Genomic DNA, 22,086 nt, shown 5'->3' with positions numbered 1-22,086 from the left:
ATGGTTCCCCACCCCCAAAACCTAGACACTCAACCCCAGGCTAGGCCTTCCTGTGGCAATAGGAAGTGGGGTGTGGGTGGTTGGTGAGAAAAGGCCGTTGGAGTAGTTCATTACTAGGTGGAAAGCAGGCCTGTCTTAATTGCTAGAGCGGCAGCTGGTGGAGACATCATTTTAATAAGACAAGTCCAAAACTGCAGAGTCTCTAAAATCCCTAATCCAAATGGAGAGCATAGCCAGAGAATAAGCTTTTGCCTCCTTTTCTTACCATGACATTAAAAGTTCCATGCTCTGCCTCCACACTGTGGCCCAATAAATATCCTCAGATATTAATGCTGCTTCTCCTTAGGTGTCGAGGACAGGGAGGACTGGAGCTTTGATCTGACCCCATAGGCCAGCAGTGTATATTACCCCACAGTTAGCTAATGTTATGGTCATAATTTACCTCCTCAGGCCTGTCTGGGATCTGTCAGTTTTATCAATGGGGAGGTGAAACAGAAGCTGATCCTCTTCCCTACCAGCCTTCCAGATTGGCTGGGCTGCCTCATTCCTCCAGCATTCCATTTAAATCAAGGCAGGCACAAGACCTGCTGCTTTGCATTGTGATGGGACGCATCTGACAGGTAGCATCTGAGCACTCTGGGATGCTATGCAGCAGTGCAGCTACAAGCATGAATCAATTAAGTGGCGATTAGGTTCAGACTCTCAAGCAATGACATAGTCGGCTTCACACTGACTTTGCTATACATAAAATCCCCAGAAAGAATAATACCTTATCCAAACTTTCATTATATCTGGTAGTAGAATGAATATGGATCGATAATAAATTTTGTTCCAATATAACATTAGTTTCAGAAGAATTTTCTCCTTTTCTTCTTTCCCTATCAAGAAATCAAATTATGGCCATAAAAATAAAGGCTTTTCTACTTGAGGACTCTGTGAAGAGAACAATGGTTTGCTTTTTAATATTTTAGCTTGTATTTGAAAATAAGCTTGGGTGATTTTATACAAGAGAATTAAATATGTTTCTCCGAACATGAACTTACATTTGGATGTTTTGGAAAAATAACCTTTTTTACATGACAATGGAATTGGATCTTATAATAATTTCACTTTTTTGAATAAAACCTTTTAATATTGGGGCATATACCAACTTTATAGATAAGAATGGAAAATAAAATAATGAAAATTCATTATACATCTGCCTCCAAGCTTTATTAAAATAATATGCCGTATATGCTTCAATAGTTTTTGAATAAATGATGCAGTATAAGCATAACTGAGGCCACCTTCATTTTTCCCCATCTCATTACCCTTTCTTGCTCTGAGGGGTAACAACTCTCATGAATTCAATGTTCATTATTCCATAGTTTGCATATTTTTACTATATATACATAGAAACTATACAGTATTATTTTGCATACAGTCATTCTGTACACGTCCTTCTCCCAATTGATTTTTAAACTCACCATTTCAGACAGGATTTTTAACCTATGGAACCTGGGATGTGTAGAGGTATATAAAACCCCAAGCCTTTAATTTGGGATGCAAGTCCTTCAGGTGTTACATGAACCACTGAAATTATAGGTACATGCACTTTTTTTTTTTTTTTTTTGAGATGGAGTCTCACTCTGTTGCCCAGGCTGGAGTGCAGTGGTGCGATCTCAGCTCACTGCAACCTCTGCCTCCTGGGTTCAAGCGATTCTCCTGCCTCAGCCTCCTGAGTAGGTGGGATTACAGGCATGCACCACTATGCCCAGCTAATTTTTGTATTTTTTAGTAGAGATGGGGGTTTCACCGTGTTGGTCAGGCTGGTCTCAAACTCCTGACCTCGTGCCTTGGCCTCCCAAAGTGCTGAGATTACAGGTGGCACATTTTTTTTTTTTTCTGAGAAGAAAGTCCACAGCTTTTATAAAATTCTCAACTCCATCTTTGACCATAAAAGGAAAGAACCACGAGATGGAATCTTCTTTCTTCAAAACGTTGAGATTCCATTAACTTACAAAGCTGTATTTCTAACCATGATGTATGATTTTTCTTTATTTTATTCTGTGTGTTTTTTTCTAAGTCTCTAGCATTATAAAAGATTGACTATTCTATTGGTTGGCTGATTTTTTTTTTCCTCTTGGCTGGCTGGTAGAATGGGAAGTGGTCAGCACGTTTTGAAGGCCGGGAGTGACTTAAAAAAAACTGTAGACATCACACTGACCGCTAGAGGGCACTGGCACAACTGCAAAGAGTGTCCTTTTTTTTGAGTATAGAACTATAAATGACAGAGGAGCCGCTCACAAGATCTTCACATATTTATTTATCTCTGTTTACAGATTTCTTCATCGAGCTTTTAATGTGTTTTAAAACGTTCGTGTTCAAGTTATTTTAATGTTATCAGACTCATAAAACAAATTTAAAGCAAGCCTGAAATAAATGAAGTACACTACAGCGGATCCTTGCTCCTTATCTAGTCATTGCTAAATATTTAAGACATAACCGCTGGTCAATTGATATCTTTATTAATAAAAATAGATAACATGATTTAAGAGTTAACATAGAAAAAGGCTTTTCGTTTAAGACTTTACTAAAAAATGCTTTGTCATCGTTTATGCAACTGTTGTACATATTCACTCTTTGGGACTGTTTCACGCTTTTCTTTTCCCAATTAAGAAAAAGGCTGTAGGCATTTTGCTGTGCTGCTGGGACTCTGGCAGAAAGCAGTTATTTCACGGGAGACCCCTCCCACCCCCGACTTGCTTTTCTGTGTCTACTGAGAGAGCTAAAGTAGAAAGGGATCAATTTTCCTTCTCCTAAATGTAAACTACTCAAGGGCTTTTTATGTGCTAACTGCCAATTGCCAATTAAGAGCCAAAAAAAAGCCAACCTAAGCCAGTGTTTTAATACCAGCACATTAAAATAACTCATATTTATAAAGCACTTTACAATTTACAAGGAATGTTTACCCACAAGCCTGACAATAACTCCTTGAGATAAGAAAGTTAGTAAATGGTTATTTCCAATTTATGGATTAAAAAACCGATGCTTCTAAAGTATTTCATGACGGACTACTTATAACTTTGGCTGCCACTAGGTTATGTTGTTAAGAAGTGGCAGAGTAGAGACTTCTCTGATGGTTTTCTGATTTCTAGTTTACTATGAGTCTTTTCTACCCCTTTTTCCATTTTCTTCTTTACCCATTTTGAATAAATTTCTTTTGGGGGCTTAATCTATAGTGTGGGGTCTTTTAAAATTATTATTTAATTCATGTTCTTTATTTTGTTTTATATTCCCCTAAATTTTAGTGTGTTTTTTTTGTTTTGTTTTTTTTTTTTTTTATGGAGTCTTGCTCTGTCAGGCTGGAGTGCAGTGGTGCGATAACCTCTGCCACCTGGGCTCAAGCAATTATCCTGTCTCAGCCTCCCAAGTAGCTGGGATTACAGGCATGCACCAACATACCTGGCTAATTTTGTACTGTTAATAGAGACGGGGTTTCACCGTATTGGTCAGGCTGGTCTCGAACTCCTGACCCTCAGGTGATCCACTTGCCTTGGCCTCCCAAAGTACTGGGGTTACAGGCATGAGCCACCACACCTGGCCTAGTTCTGTCTTAACCATGATTTTGATACAGTCACAGGATTGCCAAGTGAGTATGTAGCTATTTGTTAATTTATTGAATCTATTGAACAAAATAAGGATTCCCCATCTACATGGAGCTTACATACTAGAGAAGGGAGGACACATAGTAAACAATAAAGAAGGAAATTATACTATGTGGTAGAAAGTAAGTACCAGCAGAAAGAAAGAAAGAAAGAGGAAAAGAAAGGCAGAAAGAAAGGAAGGCAGAAAGGAAAAGAGAAAGAAGAAAGGAAAGAAAGAAAGGAAATATAGAAAAGAAAGAGAAAAAGAAAAAGAAAAAAGAAAGAGAAAAAAGAAAAAAGAAGAAAAAAAAGAAAAACAGGGCAGGATAAGGAATAGAGTAAGCAGTGGGGGTTGCAGCTTTAACTACTGGGAGGGCCTTCTACTGGGAGGAGGCAGGGAGAGCAGCTAGAACACTGGCCCTCAGGTCAGAGGGAAGCTGGTGTGGAGAGGACCATGGAGGAGAAGACCAGGATGGCTGGGGTGGAGTCCATGGAGGGGAAAATACCAGGGCAGGCAGTCAGAGAAGTGCCATGTGAGGGCAGCCCATGAAGAGAACTTGTGGGCCTCTGTGAGGACTTTGGTTTTTACTGAGCTAAATGGATGGCCAGAGTGGAAGCACACTATTAGAGTAAACATTTTATCAGGATCACTCTGGTTGCCTTGCAGAGAATAGACTGTGTATGTGAGTAGGGGGAGAGGTAAGTGTCAAGGAAGACAAGCAGTTGATAATTAAAGCAATCCAGAGGAAGAGGGATGGCACTCAGACCAGGGTGCTGGAGAGGTGGGAAGCAGGCTGCTTCTAGATACGCTTGCCAGGTGGAGCCAACTCAATTGCTTGATGGATTGAACGTGTGGTGTGAGAGAAAGAGAAGAGGTAAGTATGGCTTCCAAGCTTTGAGCCTGAGCAACTGGAATGATGAAGTTGCCCGAAACTGAGAAGAAGGCCGTGAGTAGAGCGGTTGGGAGCAGTGGGGTGCAGACCAGGAATTTGGATTTTTTTTTTTTTTTTTGAGATGGAGTCTTGCTGTGTTGCCCAGGCTGGAGTGCAATGGCACAAACTTGGCTCAGCTCACTGCAACCTCTGCTTCCTCAATCAAGAGATTCTCCTGCCTCATCTTCCCAAGTAGCTGGGATTACAGGTACCTGCCACCATGCCCGGCTAATTTTTGTATTTTTAGCAGAGATGGGGTTTCACCATCCTGGCCAGGCTGGTCTTGAACTCCTGAGCTCAGGCGATCTGTCCGCATTGGCCTCCCAAAGTGCTGGGATTACAGGTGTGAGCCACCGCGCCTGGCGAGTATGGATTTATATATGAACTTTAAGATGCTATTAGACATCCAAGTGAAGAAATTGATTAGGCAGTGAGATTTGAGAGTTTGGGGCTCAGGAGAGAAGACTGGGCTGAATGAGGTGTAGGAGTCATCAGTGTTCTAGGTATGTGACTGGACGTCATGAGAATACTTATTCCCAGGCACTTAATGTTAAGAGGACAAGGTGAAGAGGGGAAACCAGTGAAGGAGACAGGAAAGGATCAGCGGTGAGGCAGCAGGACAACCAAGAGGGTCTCGTGTTCAGGAAGAAAGAAAGGAGAATGGATAGAAGAGGCAGCAGCTGCCTGTGAAGCTCCATGCCTAGACTCTGCAACCCTCAGGCAACTTCCACCCAGAAGCATGATAAAGTGACCTTGCACTGTGGAAATTTTCCTCTGAAAGAAAACAGGCGGAGACATTTATCTCATTCCTACTTCCTCCCCCGCGTCAATCACAGATTTGCTTTATTTAAAAAAAAATCTTAGTATCAATTAAATTTTACTATCTAAGAATAAAATGCAGTGAAGAGAAATGTTGAAATGATGTAAACCACCGGACCTTCTGCACTTTACGAAATTCGATACTTCCTTCTTAGGCATGTGTCATTTGATTATTTCAATAGTCTCTCAGATTGGAAGAGCTTGTATGATCCCATTTTATAGGTGCAAAAACTGAAGCTTAGAGAAATTATTTGCTGAAACTACTTTTTTGGCATAGTAAGTATTACAGATTTCCGCAAAACATATACTTTCATAATGTGCATTTGGGACTAAAATTTGAAGCGTACCATAGCTACATGAAGACTGACAATTTTTTCTGACTTTTTCTCACACAGGGTACTTTATAAAGACATATTTAAAAATATTTATTCTTGACATTTTGGAAGAAACTTGGGGAATTTTCACCCAGAAAATACAATCCTTTTACATTTAAAATTCATAGGAAGACAGTTGTAATATATATAGGAAAATCCTCTTTGTAGGGCAGCTTTGCAAAAGTTACCAAAATCTTAACTTTTGTATGTCCAACTTTGATCCAACAATTCTACAACTAGAAATTTACCTTAAAAAAATCAGAGAAAGTGTTAGACTGAAATATATTTGTTACCTAAAAAAATTGGAAACAACCTAAATAAATGTTGTTATATCAAGAAAATGGGCCAGGCACAGTGGCTCATGCCTGTAATCCCAGCACTTCAGGAGGCCGAGGCGGGTGGATCACTTGAGGTCAGGAGTTCAAGACCAGACTGCCCAACATGGCGAAACCCTGTCTCTACTATAAACACAAAAAATTAGCCAGGCATGGTGGCAGCCACGTGTAATCCCAGCTGCTGGGGAGGCTGAGGCAGCAAAATGGCTTGAACCTGGGAGGCGGAGGTTGCAGTGACCCGAGATCGCACCACTGTACTCCAGCCTGGGCAACAAGAGTGAAACTCTGTCTCAGAAAAAAAAAAAAAAAAAAAAGAATGCTCCACAACTGAAAAATGATGCAACACAACATTTAATGACATGGAAGGATAGCCACTGCATAGCTAAGTGGGAGAGGAAAGCAGGTTGATAAGCAGTATATATGATGTCACCCCATTTTTATTGTAAATTGTATCTATAAATTGAGGAATAACTGGAGGTCCACAAGCTTTTTCTGTGAAGAGCTGGATAGTAAATATTTTAGGCTTTATATGGTTCCTATTACAACTACTCAGCTCAGTTGTAGTGCAAAAATAATCGCCCACAGTATTGGCATAGCTGAATTCAGCCCCTGGGGTACATAGTAGTTTGTAGACTCCTGCTCTATCATTGTAAACATTGATTATCTCTGGGAGCTATAATTCTACATTTAATATGCTTTGTTGTTTTTGCTTCTCCACAAGGTCATAGATCATTTTTAAATTTCTTATAAAAGTACAAGATTTGATGAAATTATAATAAGGCATTTAATTATATTTTTTGTATTATTAAGATAGACTATTGTTAGTAATTCAATCTGAATAGGATTAGGTCACATAAATATTATAAAATTTTTATCAGAAGAATATATTAAAATAAAGGCAACTCTTGATTCCTTGGATACTGAGCATATTCTTTTATAGCCTAGTTATGTTTTATTTTCTATTCAATATGTGCTCAAAAATATGATTATTTTAATATTAGCTTCAGAAAAATATAATTAGAAATTAGGAAGTTTGTTTGGTAGGGCAAATAGAGCTTGCATTTCAAATAATTTTCCAAAGACTTCTAGATTTTGAAGTGTGTGTAACGTTCTTTGCCTCACCGGAAGAGAGAACAGGTCAATTAATTGTGTAACTCAAATATCTTCTGGAGCTCTTAGGCCTTCCAGCCTTGTCAGTGGTGTACTGGTAAATGTTTAACAACCAGCACTGGTGGGGGATGGCGAGGAGGGAAAACTCAGATTTGTAGCATTTGCCAATTTCTATGGTGTAAATATTCTCAACCCTAGGTGACTTCAAGCTGCCAATGGGACTCGCAAAATTTCTGAACATTTGTCCATCTCCTCTTGTGAGCCAATATGAGGCAGCTCCAGCTCACCACTGGGTCTAGTTAAAATGAGTTGAGCCCTCACTCCACCTACTATAAAAACTCTAGACCCTACTTATCCACCATCAACCCTCTCCTCCCTCAATCATTCTAGGAAGTCCTGGGTTCTTCCATTCTCCTGGCAGGTCTATGCTGCTGCCTGCCTTTTGGGGCTTTACCAGCTCTTAACAATCCTCCATGGCTGCTGTCCACTGCTCTGTGGGCCTCAGCTCCTACTCCTGCCTTACGAGGGCTATTGTGGCTAACTGACTTTTCCTCACTCTCACTTCTGTGCCATCAACACAACTCCACTTTGAAAATAGCTTCTAAACCATGGGTAACACTGTTCTATCCACCTCCATCTATAAGCCTCCCTCAAGTCACTGTCATCTCTTTTCTGGGTGGTTGCAGTGATCTCCTAACTGACTTTCTGCATCCACTCCTGCTCATTCTCACACAGCAACCAGAATCATATTTAAAAAAATTAAAATATAATGTCTATATGTGCCAAGCACCAGAAAGGAGAAATTATTTGAACCAAGGCAAAAATCTCTTCATATCAAGTTGTTCAACTGTCAATATTTAGTTATGAAATGTGTATCAAAATACCTCATGTTAAAATTTTTGCATGAATGTGTGTCCCTTGGTTTAATAGAAATTTTATTTTGTATGCTATTACCAGTGTTAAGAGGCATAGGTGGGGTTTGAACTTACATCTTTTTGAGTGAAGAATCTATGCTCTTGACTGTCAGGACTCTGAGTTAGAGTAGTGGCCCAAGAAACAAGAAGGTATTGGAATCTCATTGATCTAACCTAGTGCTAGTCATCAAAGAGTCCAGGATGGCTTTGGTGGGATGAAGTACAGGAAGTGGGATGAGTCACACTTTCAGGACAACCATGGCTGTCTTTGGGGCCATCTGAGTGCCTGTTGGGGGTGGGGCGTGATAAGTGGCTTCCAGAAACACATGCTATAACTCAGCAGCAGAAATGTGGTTCTCCCTCCTACCTCCGATTACCCTTCACTGTTTCAACTAGCCCATTAAGAGCTGACATTATCTACCTGGGGATGGCACTGGAGAAGTTGAGAGGACAGTGACAAGCCCCCATTGGTAGGACACAACCTTGGGAGGGTTTGCCTGGCTACAGGGCTGTGACCAGCTTCTGCCTGAGACTGGTTAGGTCTTTGACCATATAGTTCAGGAGATTTTCATCAGTGTCAGTCTCTACCACTCCAAGCTGCTGCCCTGTCTACGTTTCCATTTGCATTTACTCTAGGGCAGGGTATGGAATCATGCACATTATTAAAATGGAACGTTCACAGTAAGACTACAGGGCATTGAGCTGTGCTGCTTTGTGTTTCAATTTTATTATTAAGGAAGGAATAACTGACAATATTTTTTCCTGACTATAACTCATTAGGTCTGTCAACAGCAAAATTCTTAATGGACTTTAGCTATGTGAACCATATGTGTTATTCTTTGCTTTCTTACCCTTGGGGCCATTTGGAATGAAAGATTCTCAGGAAATGGACAACATATTGTCAAGTTTGAAAGCATATGGAGCTAAACAGGATTCTAGTGAAGGCTCATGGTCTTATAATCCAATATTTATAAGCAATTAAAGTTCACCAAAGTCTATAAAAACATACTGCAGCTGTGAATCAAATTAGTGCCTTGACCTACCCAATTAGACAAAGAAAACATCAATATAATAATTAGGCAGCCAATTTCCATCTTAGAATTAATTTAAATAGTGATTATGCCTTAAAAATGAATGCCGTATTTTTCAAACTAGGAGAAAATTCCTGTGCTAAAAGATACAACATCCCAGGTTAGAGAGAGTACCTTCATGTTTGATTAGTGAATTGACAAGAAGAATTGTTTTTTGGTCACTCAGCAAAATTTTCCTTTTGATTTCAATTAGTCTCTCTCTCCTTTTACAAGGACTGACTGTCCATAGATTGAAAGTCATTGCTTTGTCAGTTCAGGTTTAAAGAGCAAAGAGTTTCAAGCCTTCTAATAGGCCATTGCTGAATTCTTTAGTAATTTCAAACCACACCTAAATTTCAAACTGGTGTAAGTAACAGCCAGTCATCTGTCAATGAGGGAATGACATTTCAGAGCTAGGGAGAGATCTTTTATTGTGATGGGTTGAATAAAATTATACAAATGCTCACTTGTCTCTGATTTCCTATTCTCATTATTTCGTCTCTGCCTCCTCTATTCACTGGTCAGAGTTTCCAATTACTGAAACCATACCTTTAAGAAATTGAAGGCGAAGGAGTATAGAGTAAGGAAGAGTTATCATAAATTGTCCATTTTCAATTGCAAGGATATTTTGGGGGTCTTCTCTAGATGGAAGAAGGGCTCATATTAAAATTCTTTTTAAGTAGCAACTAAAACATGTTAAAAACAGGTGAATTTTAAAAAATGTTCTGCTGTGAAAGTGGGGCAACAGAAGTGTTTTGGTCAGTTGTCATAATAGTTATTTTTTGTCTGTATATCCAAAATAATCTCACAGGGACTGTGAAATAAGTTGGTCTGATTATTTGATTTTCTTCACTCGGGCCATTAATAGATTTGTAGGATATTTTGCTAGCAGCACGTGGCATAGTCCTGACATCTTCATTATTTATCCTTGGGATTTAAGGATCACTTTATGCTATATTATTTTTTTCCCCGGAGTGCACCTGGTGTTCTACAGATAACTTGAAAGACAAAATTTTTTTCCAGATATTCGTATAACAAGTGTAAAATATGATATCAGCATCTTAGATAAATCTCTACCAGAGAGGGGCTCAGAATATAATATATCTTGTAGTGTGGAGACTTTATAAATATTTGAAGATGATTCCAGAAGTAAGCTCTTAAATTCAAAATGTTGTAATTTATCCTTTTAGACTTGATGTATTTCCTTAAGCACTCAGGAAAGGTAAAGGCAAATTATTTGCATCCTCACCTTCCTTTTCATAGAGAACTTACTTGTTTCAGGAAGTCAGTCTTGAGTATTACACTTTTGTAACTTGAATTTTTTGTACTGAAGGCATCTGTTTACATCCCTCATTCATCAAAAGATCACTGAGATTATTAGCTACAGCTTGTTTATAGTTTTTGATTACAGGTCAATACATATATTGAATAAAAATATATATGTCTTATATTGACAGAGAGGGTAAACCACCCATTCTGTCATTAGCTTTAAACCATTGAATTTCTGTAAATTATATTTTCTAGGAGTTTGAAGTTTCTGTTTGAATCATAACAATAAAACAATAACAATTTTTTTCTTTTTTTTTGTGGTTAATTGAACGTTGAATAACAGTACATTTATTCAATATCATATGCTAGTTATTATTGGTCAACATTATGCTTTATATTTTCAGTTTAAGTAAAATTTGTAGAAATTCAATGGGCATTGAATTTAATGTTTCATATAAGTCAAAACGTAGTGCATTAGGCTGGGCACAGTGGCTCACACCTGTAATCCCAGCAGTTTGGGAGGCTGAGGTGGTCAGATCATTTGAGGTCAGGAGTTCGAGACCATCCTGGCCAACATGGTGAAACCCTGTCTCTACTAAAAATACAAAAATTAGCCAGGTGTGGTGGTGCACTCCTGTAATCCCGGCTACTCGGGAGGCTGAGGCAGGAGAATTGCTTGAACCCGGGAGGCAGAGATTACAGTACTGCACTCCAGCCTGGGCAATAGAGCAAGACTTAGTCTCAAAAAACAACAACAAAAAAAGTAGTGCATTAATGTTCAGTTAATATATTCCATTTCCCTCACTAATCCATTCTCTTTTTTCCTTTTCTTCTTTACTCCCATATATTTGCTTAATATCTATAATGTTTTATTCAAAGTTGAGTACAACATCCCTTTGTTCCCAAGGAGCTCACAGTTCAGTGCAGGAGTTGAAAATATAATCACTTGATGACGTCTGAACTTTCCTTTGTAGAGACACGTTACCTATTATTCATTTGTGCACAGTTTTTGTCCATTGTTTTTGCTGTTTTGAAAGCTATTTTTGTGATTTATTTGATGTTAATTGCCTCAATCACCTCTTTAAAAGATACAATTACTTTTGTTTTCTTTCAGTCTCCTAGCAACTTCTCAGTTCTTGGAGACCTTACAAAGACAATTCAGGCTGTGGTGAATTCATTAACAAATTCCCTTTATAATTTAGGATTCTTGTCAGACCTGCCAATGTGTACAGAGCATATTCAAATGAGCATTTCCTCTAACCTGCTTGTAAGACAAAAACAAACAATGAACTCCTATTCTTTAATATTCTTCATTTACTTTGAAAGGATCCATGCTTATTTTCTTTAAAATGAGAGTTTTGTTTTTTTCTCAGCCATCTGAGACTATAATTGCTTCAGAATTTTCATATATTAATAAGTATGTAATATTTTAAAGGAAATGTAATGCTTGAAAAGCTCATTTATTTCCCTAAAACTTACTGAACTGACATCAGTTTTTAGTGGTAATTCTCTGTGAAAATAATTGATACTCAGAAGTATCACTGAGGTTATCTTTTTGCTATTGATTTTTCCAGAAGTTAAATTTCTTGCAGAAGTTTGCTTGTCAACCATCATATACTTGTGCTTTCAGGACACAACTGAAATAGTAATCATTTGAATGTTTAAACCTCCTTTTATACCTATGAATATAAATGCTCAATATTATTGAACATTTATCACTAGATTTAAAAAACATTTTTTCTTATACATCATGAGAAATTATTTACTTTCAATTTCTTTAGATGTCTTAGTCACTAATATCCAACTTTTTTTTGAATTTTTATTTTGAAATAACTTCAATCTTACTGAAAATTTTTGAGAATAGTACAACGAACTCTATACTTTTTACCTAGGTTCACTCTTTAACATTTGCAACATTCACTTTATTTCCTAATGTATGCCCCTTCCTTCCTTCCTTCTTTCCTTTCTTTTTTCTTCCTTTCCTTTTCTTTTTCTTTTTTTTCTTTTTCTCTTTCCTCTCTCTGTGTATTCATACATATAAATGTATTTATATAGATATTTTCATAGAGGTATACATTTTTTTCCTGAGCCATTTGACAGTAGGTCACAGACAACATGCTCTTTTGCCCTTTAATACCTTAGTGTGCGTTTCCTGCAAATAAACACTTTCTCTTACATAATCACAGCACAATGACCAATATCAGGAAATTTAACAATATTATTATCTAATCCACAAATATTTACAAATGTTGCAGTTTCACTAATTGTCTCAATAATGGTCTTTTTTTTTATTATACTTTAAGTTTTAGGGTACATATACACAATGTGCAGGTTAGTTACATATGTATACATGTGCCATGTTGGTGTCCTGCACCCATCAACTAGTCATTTAACATTAGGTATATCTCCTAATGCTATCCCTCCCCACTCCCCCCACCCCACAACAGGCCCTGGTGTGTGATGTTCCCCTTCCTGTGTCCATGTGTTCTCATTGTTCAATTCCCACCTATGAGTGAGAACATGCAGTGTTTGGTTTTTTTGTCCTTGCGATAGTTTGCTGAGGATGATGGTTTCCAGCTTCATCCATGTCCCTACAAAGGACATGAACTCATCATTTTTTATGGCTGCGTAGTATTCCATGGTGTATGTGTGCCACATTTGCTTAATCCTGTCTATCGTTGGACATTTGGGTTGGTTCCAAGTCTTTGCTATTGTGAATAGTGCCACAATAAACATACGTGTGCATGTGTCTTTATAGCAGCATGATTTATAATCCTTTGAGTATATACCCAGTAATGCGATGGCTGGATCAAATGGTATTTCTAGTTCTAGATCCCTGAGGAATCACCACACTGACTTCCACAAGGGTTGAACTAGTTGACAGTCCCACCAACAGTGTAAAAGTGTTCCTATTTCTCCACATCCTCTCCAGCACCTGTTGTTTCCTGACTTTTTAATGATTGCCATTCTAACTGGTGTGAGATGGTATCTCATTGTGGTTTTGATTTGCATTTCTCTGATGACCAGTGATGATGAGCATTTTTTCATGTGTCTGTTGGCTGCATAAATGTCTTCTTTTAAGAAGTGTCTGTTCATAGCCTTTGCCCACTTTTTGATGGGGCTGTTTGTTTTTTTCTTGTAGATTTGTTTGAGTTCATTGTAGATTCTGGATATTAGCCCTTTGTCAGATGAGTAGATTGCAAAAATTTTCTCCCATTTTGTAGGTTGCCTGTTCACTCTGATGGTAGTTTCTTTTGCTGTGCAGAAGCTCTTTAGTTTAATTAGATCCCATTTGTCAATTTTGGCTTTTGTTGCCATTGCTTTTGGTGTTTTAGACATGAAGTCCTTGCCCATGCCTATGTCCTGAATGGTATTGCCTAGGTTTTCTTCTAGGGTTTTTATGGTTTTGGGTCTAACATGTAAGTCTTTAATCCATTTTGAATTAATTTTTGTATAAGGTGTAAGGAAGGGATCCAGTTTTAGCTTTCTACATATGGCTAGCCAGTTTTCCCAGCACCATTTATTAAATAGGGAATCCTTTCCCTATTTCTTGTTTTTGTCAGGTTTGTCAAAGATCAGATAATTGTAGATATGCAGCATTATTTCTGAGGGCTCTGTTCTGTTCCATTGGTCTATATCTCTGTTTTGGTACCAGTACCATGCTGTTTTGGTTACTGTAGCCTTGTAGTATACTTTGAAGTCAGGTAGCATGATGCCTCCAGCTTTGTTCTTTTGGCTTAGGATTGACTTGGCAATGTGGGCCCTTTTTTGGTTCCATATGAACTTTAAAGTAGTTTTTTCCAATTCTGTGAGGAAAGTCATTGGTAGCTTGATGGGGATGGCATTGAATCTATAAATTACCTTGGGCAGTATGGCCATTTTCACGATATTGATTCTTCCTACCTATGAGCATGGAATGTTCCTCCATTTGTTTGTATCCTCTTTTATTTCATTGAGCAGTGGTTTGTAGTTCTCCTTGAAGAGGTCCTTCATGTCCTTTGTAAGTTGGATTCCTAGGTATTTTATTCTCTTTGAAGCAATTGTGAATGGGAGTTCACTCATGATTTGGCTCTCTGTTTGTCTGTTATTGGTGTATAAGAATGCTTGTGATTTTTGCACATTGATTTTGTATTCTGAGACTTTGCTGAAGTTGCTTATCAGCTTAAGGAGATTTTGGACTGCGACAATGGGGTTTTCTAGATATACAATCATATCATCTGCAAACAGGGACAATTTGACTTCCTCTTTTCCTAATTGAATACCCTTGATTTCCTTCTCCTGCCCGATTGCCCTGGCCAGAGCTTCCAACACTATGTTGAATAGGAGTGGTGAGAGAGGGCATCCCTGTCTTGTCCCCATTTTCAAAGGGAATGCTTCCAGTTTTTGCCCATTCAGTATGATATTGGCTGTGGGTTTTTCATAGATAGCTCTTATTATTTTGAGATATGTCCCATCAATACCTAATTTATTGAGAGTTTTTAGCATGAAGAGTTGTTGAATTTTGTCAAAGGCCTTTTCTGCATCTATTGAGATAATCATATGGTTTTTGTCATTGGTTCTGTTTATATGCTGGATTACGTTTATTGATTTGTGTATATTGAACCAGCCTTGCATCCCAGGGATGAAGCCCACTTGATCATGGTGGATAAGCTTTTTGATGTGCTGCTGGATTCGGTTTGCCAGTATTTTATTGAGGATTTTTGCACTGATGTTCATCAGGGATATTGGTCTAAACTCCTCTTTTTTTTGTTGTGTCTCTGCCAGGCTTTGGTATCAGGATGATGCTGGCCTCATAAAATGAGTTAGGGAGGATTCCCTCTTTGTCTATTGATTGGAATAGTTTCAGAAGGAATGGTACCACCTCCTCCTTGTACCTGTGGTAGAATTCGGCTGTGAATCCATCTGGTCCTGGACTTTTTTTGGTTGGTAGGCTATTAATTATTGCCTCAATTTCAGAGCCTGTTATTGGTCTCTTCAGAGATTCAACTTCTTCCTGGTTTAGTCTTGGGAAGGTGTATGTGTTGAGGAATTTATCCATTTGTTCTAGATTTTCTAGTTTATTTGCGTAGAGGTGTTCATAGTATTCTCTGATGGTAGTTTGTATTTCTGTGGGATCAGTGGTGATATCCCCTTTATCATTTTTTATTGCATCTATTTAATTCTTCTCTCTTTTTCTTCTTTATTAGTCTTGCTAGCGGTCTATCAATTTTGTTGATCTTTTCAAAAAAACAGCTCCTGGATTCATTAATTTTTTTGAAGAGTTTTTTGTGTCTCTATTTCCTTCAGTTCTGCTCTGATCTTAGTTATTTCTTGCCTTCTGCTAACTTTTGAATGTGTTTGCTCTTGCTTCTCTAGCTCTTTTAATTGTGATGTTAGGGTGTCAATTTTAGCTCTTTCCTGCTTTCTCTTGTGGGCATTTAGTGCTACAAATTTCCCTCTACACACTGCTTTAAATGTGTCCCAGAGATTCTGGTATTGTGTCTTTGTTCTCATTGGTTTCAAAGAACATATTTATTTCTGCCTTCATTTCGTTATGTACCGAGTAGTCATTCAGGAGTAGGTTGTTCAGTTTCCATGTGGTTGAGCGGTTTTGAGTGAGTTTCTTAATCCTGAGTTCTAGTTTGATTGGACTGTGGTCTGAGAGACAGTTTGTTATAATTTCTGTTCTTTTACATTTGCTGAGGAGTGCTTTACTTCCAACTAAGTGGTCAATTTTGGAATAAGTGCAGTGTGGTACTAAGAAGAATGTATATTCTTTTAGTTTGGGGTGGAGAGTTCTGTAGATGTCTATTAGGTCCGCTTGGTGCAGAGCTGAGTTCAATTCCTGGGTATCCTTCTTAACTTACTATCTGATTGATCTGTCTAATGTTGACAGTGGGGTGTTAAAGTCTCCCATTATTATTGTGTGGGAGTCTAAGTCTCTTTGTAGGTCACTCAGGACTTGCTTTATGAATCTGGGTGCTCCTGTATTGGGTGCATATATATTTAGGACAGTTAGCTCTTCTTGTTGAATTGATCCCTTTACCATTATGTAATGGCCTTCTTTGTCTCTTTTGATCTTTTTTGGTTTGAAGTCTGTTTTATCCAAGACTAGGATTGCAACCCCTGCCTTTTTTTGTTTTCTGTTTGCTTGGTAGATCTTCCTCCATCCCTTTATTTTGAGCCTATGTATGTCTCTGCATGTGAGATGGGTTTCCTGAATACAGCACACTGATGGGTGTTGACTCTATCCAATTTGCCCATCTGTGTCTTTTAATTGGAGCATTTAGCCCATTTGCATTTAAGGTTAATATTGTTATGTGTGAATTTGATCCTGTCATTATGATGTTAGCTGGTCATTTTGCTCGTTAGTTGATGCAGTTTCTTCCTAGCCTCGATGGTCTTTACAATTTGGCATGTTTTTGCAGTGGCTGGTACCAGTTGTTCCTTTCCATGTTTAGTGCTTCCTTCAGGAGCTCTTTTAGGGCAGGCCTGGTGGTGACAAAATCTCTTAGCATTTGCTTGTCTGTAAAGGGTTTTATTTCTCCTTCACTTATGAAGCTTAGTTTGGCTGGATATGAAATTCTGGGTTGAAAATTCTTTATGAATGTTGAATATTGGCCCCCACTCTCTTCTGGCTTGTAGAGTTTCTGCCGAGAGATCAGCTGTTAGTCTGACGGGCTTCCCTTTATGGGTAACCCGACCTTTCTCTCTGGCTGCCCTTAACATTTTTTCCTTCATTTCAACTTTGGTGAATCTGACAATTATGTGTCTTGGAGTTGCTCTTCTCAAGGAGTATCTTTGTGGCATTCTCTGTATTTCCTGAATCTGAATGTTGGCCTGCCTTGCTAGATTGGGGAAGTTCTCCTGGATAATATCCTGCAGAGTGTTTTCCAACTTGGTTCCATTCTCCCTGTCACTTTCAGGTAAACCAATCAGACGTAGATTTGGTCTTTTCACATAGTACCATATTTCTTGGAGGCTTTGTTCATTTCTTTTTATTATTTTTTCTCTTAAGTTCTCTTCATGCTTCATTTCATTCATTTCATCTTCCATCACTGATACCCTTTCTTCCAGTTGATTGAATCGGCTACTGAAGCTTGTGCATTCGTCACGTAGTTCTTGTGCCTTGGTTTTCAGCTCCATCAGGTCCTTTAAGGACTTCTCTGCATTGGTTATTCTAGTTATCCATTCATCTAATTTTTTTTCAAAGTTTTTAACTTCTGTGCCATTGGTTCAAACTTCCTCCTGTAGCTCGGAGTAGTTTGATCGTCTGAAGACTTCTCTCAACTCGTCAAAGTCATTCTCCGTCCAGCTTTGTTCTGTTGCTGGTGAGGAGCGGCATTCCTTTGGAGGAGGAGGGGCACTCTGATTTTTAGAGTTTACAGTTTTTCTGCTCTGTTTTTTCCTCGTCTTTGTGGTTTTATCTACCTTTGGTCTTTGATGATGGTGACGTACAGATGGGGTTTTGGTGTGGATGTCCTTTCTGCTTGTTAGTTTTCCTTCTAACAGTCAGGACCCTCAGCTGCAGGTCTGTTAGAATTTGCTGGAGGTCCACTCCAGACCCTGTTTGTCTGGGTATCAGCAGCGGAGGAGGCAGAACAGTGGATATTGGTGAACAGCAGATGTTGCTGCCTGATTGTTCCTCTGGAAGTTTTGTCTCAGAGGAGTACCCGGCTGTGTGAGGTGTCAGTCTGCCCTTACTGGGGGTTGCCTCCCAGTTAGGCTACTCGGGGGTCAGGGACCCACTTGAGGAGGCAGTCTGTCCATTCTCAGATGTCCAGCTGCATGCTGGGAGAACCACTACTCTCTTCAAGGCTGTCAGACAGGGACTTTTAAGTCTGCAGAGGATTCTGCTGCCTTTTGTTTGGCTGTGCCCTGCCCCCAGAGGTGGAGTCTACAGAGGCAGGCAGGCCTCCTTGAGCTGCGGTGGGCTCCACCCAGTTCGAGCTTCCCTGTCACTTTATTTACTTACTCAAGCCTCGGCAATGGAGGGCGCCCCTCCCCCAGCCTCACTGCTGCCTTGCAGTTTGATCTCAGACTGCTGTGCTAGCAATGAGTGAGGCTCCGTGGGCATAGGCCCCTCCGAGCCAGGAGCGGGATATAATCTCCTGGTGTGCTGTTTGCTAAGACAGTAGGAAAAGCACAGTATTACAGTCGGAGTGACCCGATTTTCCAGGTGCCATCTGTCACCCCTTTCTTCGACTAGGAAAGGGAATTCCCTGACCCCTCGTGCTTCCCAGGTGAGGTGATGCCTCGCCCTGCTTTGGCTCATGCTCAGTGCACTGCACCCACTGTCCTGCACCCACTTTCTGACACTCCCCAGTGAGATGAACCCGGTACCTCAGTTGGAAATGCAGAAATCACCTGTCTTCTGCGTCGCTCATGCTGGGAGCTGTAAACTGGAGCTGTTCCTATTCGGCCATCTTGGCTCCACCAATAATAGTCCTTATAGAGTTTTCTCCCTGTGGAGGATCTGATCCAGGAACACATGTTATGTTTAGTTGTTGTAGCTCTTTATTCTCCTTCAGTGTGGAACAGCATCTTCACCTTTCCCTGTCTAAATGACATTAATGGTTTTGAAGAATACTGGCTAGTGATTTTGCAGGTTGTCCCTCAATTTGGATTAGTTTGAAATTTCCCTGTGTGTAGATATAGGTTGTGCATTTTGGGGAGAATACCACAGAAGTTTTGTCCTCAGTGCATCGTATCAGAATGTCCCTTTGTAATTTATATTACATTGTGGTTTATAACTGATAAATAGGGAGATCCTTTGAGACTATGTAAATATCTTATTTCTCATGAAAGATTCTTCATCCGCTAGTTTTAACATCCATTGATGACTCTTGCTTGAATCAACTGTTACTACAATGATTGTTTAAAAGGTGACTCTCTGTATCCTTTATTCGTTCTACATTATAATGTGAGGAAGAGCTTTCTCTTCTCCTCCATTTATTCATTCACTCATTTACTTAGCAAGATTCTTATTTTAATTATTTGAGTCATATGCTATTACTTTCATTATTTAAATTAATGCTCAAATTATCTTGGATTTGACTAGTGGGAGCTTCTCTCTGACTTTGTTTTGGTATCCTCATTTTTTCTTTTAATTACACATAGATAATTGAGTTTTCTTTGTTTATATTAATTTACTACCTGAATCACCAAGGTGCTATCTTAGTAAACTCATAAGACAGTAGTGTTATATAGAAGTCTAATTTCCAAAAAATTAAACATGACTCATCTAGAACCATGGTGAGTGTATGTTAAGTAATTATTTAATTAATGAGGGAACTATTAGAATGGTAAATTTGATTAAAAGGAGAATTTTAGAGTCTGAATATTTATGGATAATAAAAGACAGACTGCCAAAATAAGATTGCACAGTTAGATATAAAACTGGTTAATGTGCTACATAGCAATAAATCTATTACCATTTGTATTATCTGTGAATCAAAATCTGTAATTTCACATGATTCTAGGCATTGTCCATTATAAAACAGTAAAACAAAGTTACATTCTCCTAGAGATTTAAATAATTCTTGAGTGGGTCTGTTACACAGTGCTCCATATTACATTGCCAGGGTATACAGTATCCTTTGCCTTACTTCCACATTTTGGATAATTTTTCTTATTACTGCAAAGTTATATTTCTCTTAACATGCAGACTTTTTGAATTCTATTCTTCAATTTTAATAGAAAATCTAAAACTTCATTGGTGTCTTTTGTGCTTCCTCCAAAATCTGTCTTATTGCAATGTAAACTCATCTCAATTGTGAAATTAGAATTTGTCTACTGTAATAATCCTTCCTGAATGTGAAGACCATTATTTAGTGGACTTGGCCTCCTCTTCTTTGAAATAATTAATTCTTTACGTATTTTCTGGTATCTTCTGTCTTCTTACCTTTGAGTGTTTTTTCCACAGCCCTTAAAACTGCAGAGTCCCATATATGATACTTCTGATAACTATAACAAATGCCAAGGGCATGTGGCATCTATGCAATTTCAAAATACCCATCTCTGCAAATGTTTCATGGAATAGCACTCTGCACTTACCCTTTTTTAACTGATAAAACATGATACATTAGAAATTGCCAGGTTTTCTTTCTTCCTTTCTTTTCGAGACAGAGTCTTTCTCTGTCACCCAGGCTGGAGTGCAGTGATGCAATCTTGGCTCACTGCAAGCTCCGCCTCCCAGGTTCATGCCATTCTCCTGCCTCAGCCTTCTGAGTAGCTGGGACTACAGCTCAGCACCCACCACCATGCCCGGCTAATTTTTGTATTTTTAGTAGAGACAAGGTTTCACCATGTTAACCAGGATGGTCTCGATCTCCTGACCTCATGATCCACCTGCCTCGGCCTCCCAAAGTGCTGGGATTACAGGCGTGAGCCACCACACCTGGCCAGAAATTGCCAGGTTTTCTATTTTCTTTATGTTTCTCATTATTAATTCATTTATGTAGCCCTGCATTCATTTAACCATTTATTCATTTATTTAAAACATTTATTGTAAAAAATATATAATGTAAAATTTACCATCTTAACCATTTATAAGTGTATAGTTCAGTAATGTTAAGCATGTTCACATTGTTGTACAACCTCCTGACATTTTTCATCTTATAAAACTGAAATTCTATATGCATTGAAAAATAACTACCCATTTTCTCATCAACCAATCTCTGGAAACCACCATTCTACTTTCTGTTTCCATGAATTTGACTACTCTAGATTCCTTAGATAGGTAGAATCATACAGTATTCGGCTTTTTGTGACTGACATTTCACTTTGCATAATGTTCTTAAGGCTCATCCATGTAGTAACGTGTCAGAGCAGCCTTCTATTTTATGGCTAAATAATATTCCATTGTATGTATATACTATATTTTGCTTAGCCATTCATCTGTTGATGGACACGTGGGTTGTTTTCACCTCTTGGCTATTGTGAGTAGTGCTGCTATAAATATGGGTGTACAAATATCTTTTCAAGGCCCTACTTTCAATTCTTTTGTATATATACCTAGAAGTGAAATTGCTGGATCATATGGTAATTCTATTTTTAATTTAGGGGGACCTGCTGTACTGTTTTCCATAGTAGCTCTACCATTTTACATTTGTACAAGGTTTCTAATTTTTCCACATCATCATCAACACTTTCTGTTTTTTGTTGTTGTTGTTTTTGATAGTAGCCATCCTAATGGGTATGAGGTAATACCTCATTGTAGTTTTGGTTTGCATTTTCCTAATAATTAGTGATGTTGAACATCTTTTCATATGCTTGTTGGCTATTTGTGTATCATCTTTGGTTATTCATCCATTTTTAAGTCATTCATTGTGTACCTGTTAAAGCCCTAGACCTTGAACTAATTGCTAGAGAAGCAAAGAATAAGTTTCCTGACTTATTGCCACCTTGGGAAACCAACCTATAAACAAGTGTCTGAAACAAAGTGATAAGTGCCCTGAGAAAGGTATGCACAAAATGCTTTCTGGTCATTCAACTTAACTTGTATCTGTAGTGTTTTATCCTTTGTAGTTTCTTAGTATGGTTGGTCACATACACCATATTCCTTCAGAGATAATTTAGAAGTCTGCTCCTTCAGCAACTGATACCTACTTTTTATTATTCATTGGCTATTGCCATTTAATTGAATTGCCTCAGGTT

This window comes from Pongo pygmaeus, chromosome 11 (genome assembly GCF_028885625.2).
Source record: "Pongo pygmaeus isolate AG05252 chromosome 11, NHGRI_mPonPyg2-v2.0_pri, whole genome shotgun sequence".
Classification (NCBI taxonomy): domain Eukaryota; kingdom Metazoa; phylum Chordata; class Mammalia; order Primates; family Hominidae; genus Pongo; species Pongo pygmaeus.
Note: the sequence above shows the minus strand (reverse complement) of the source record.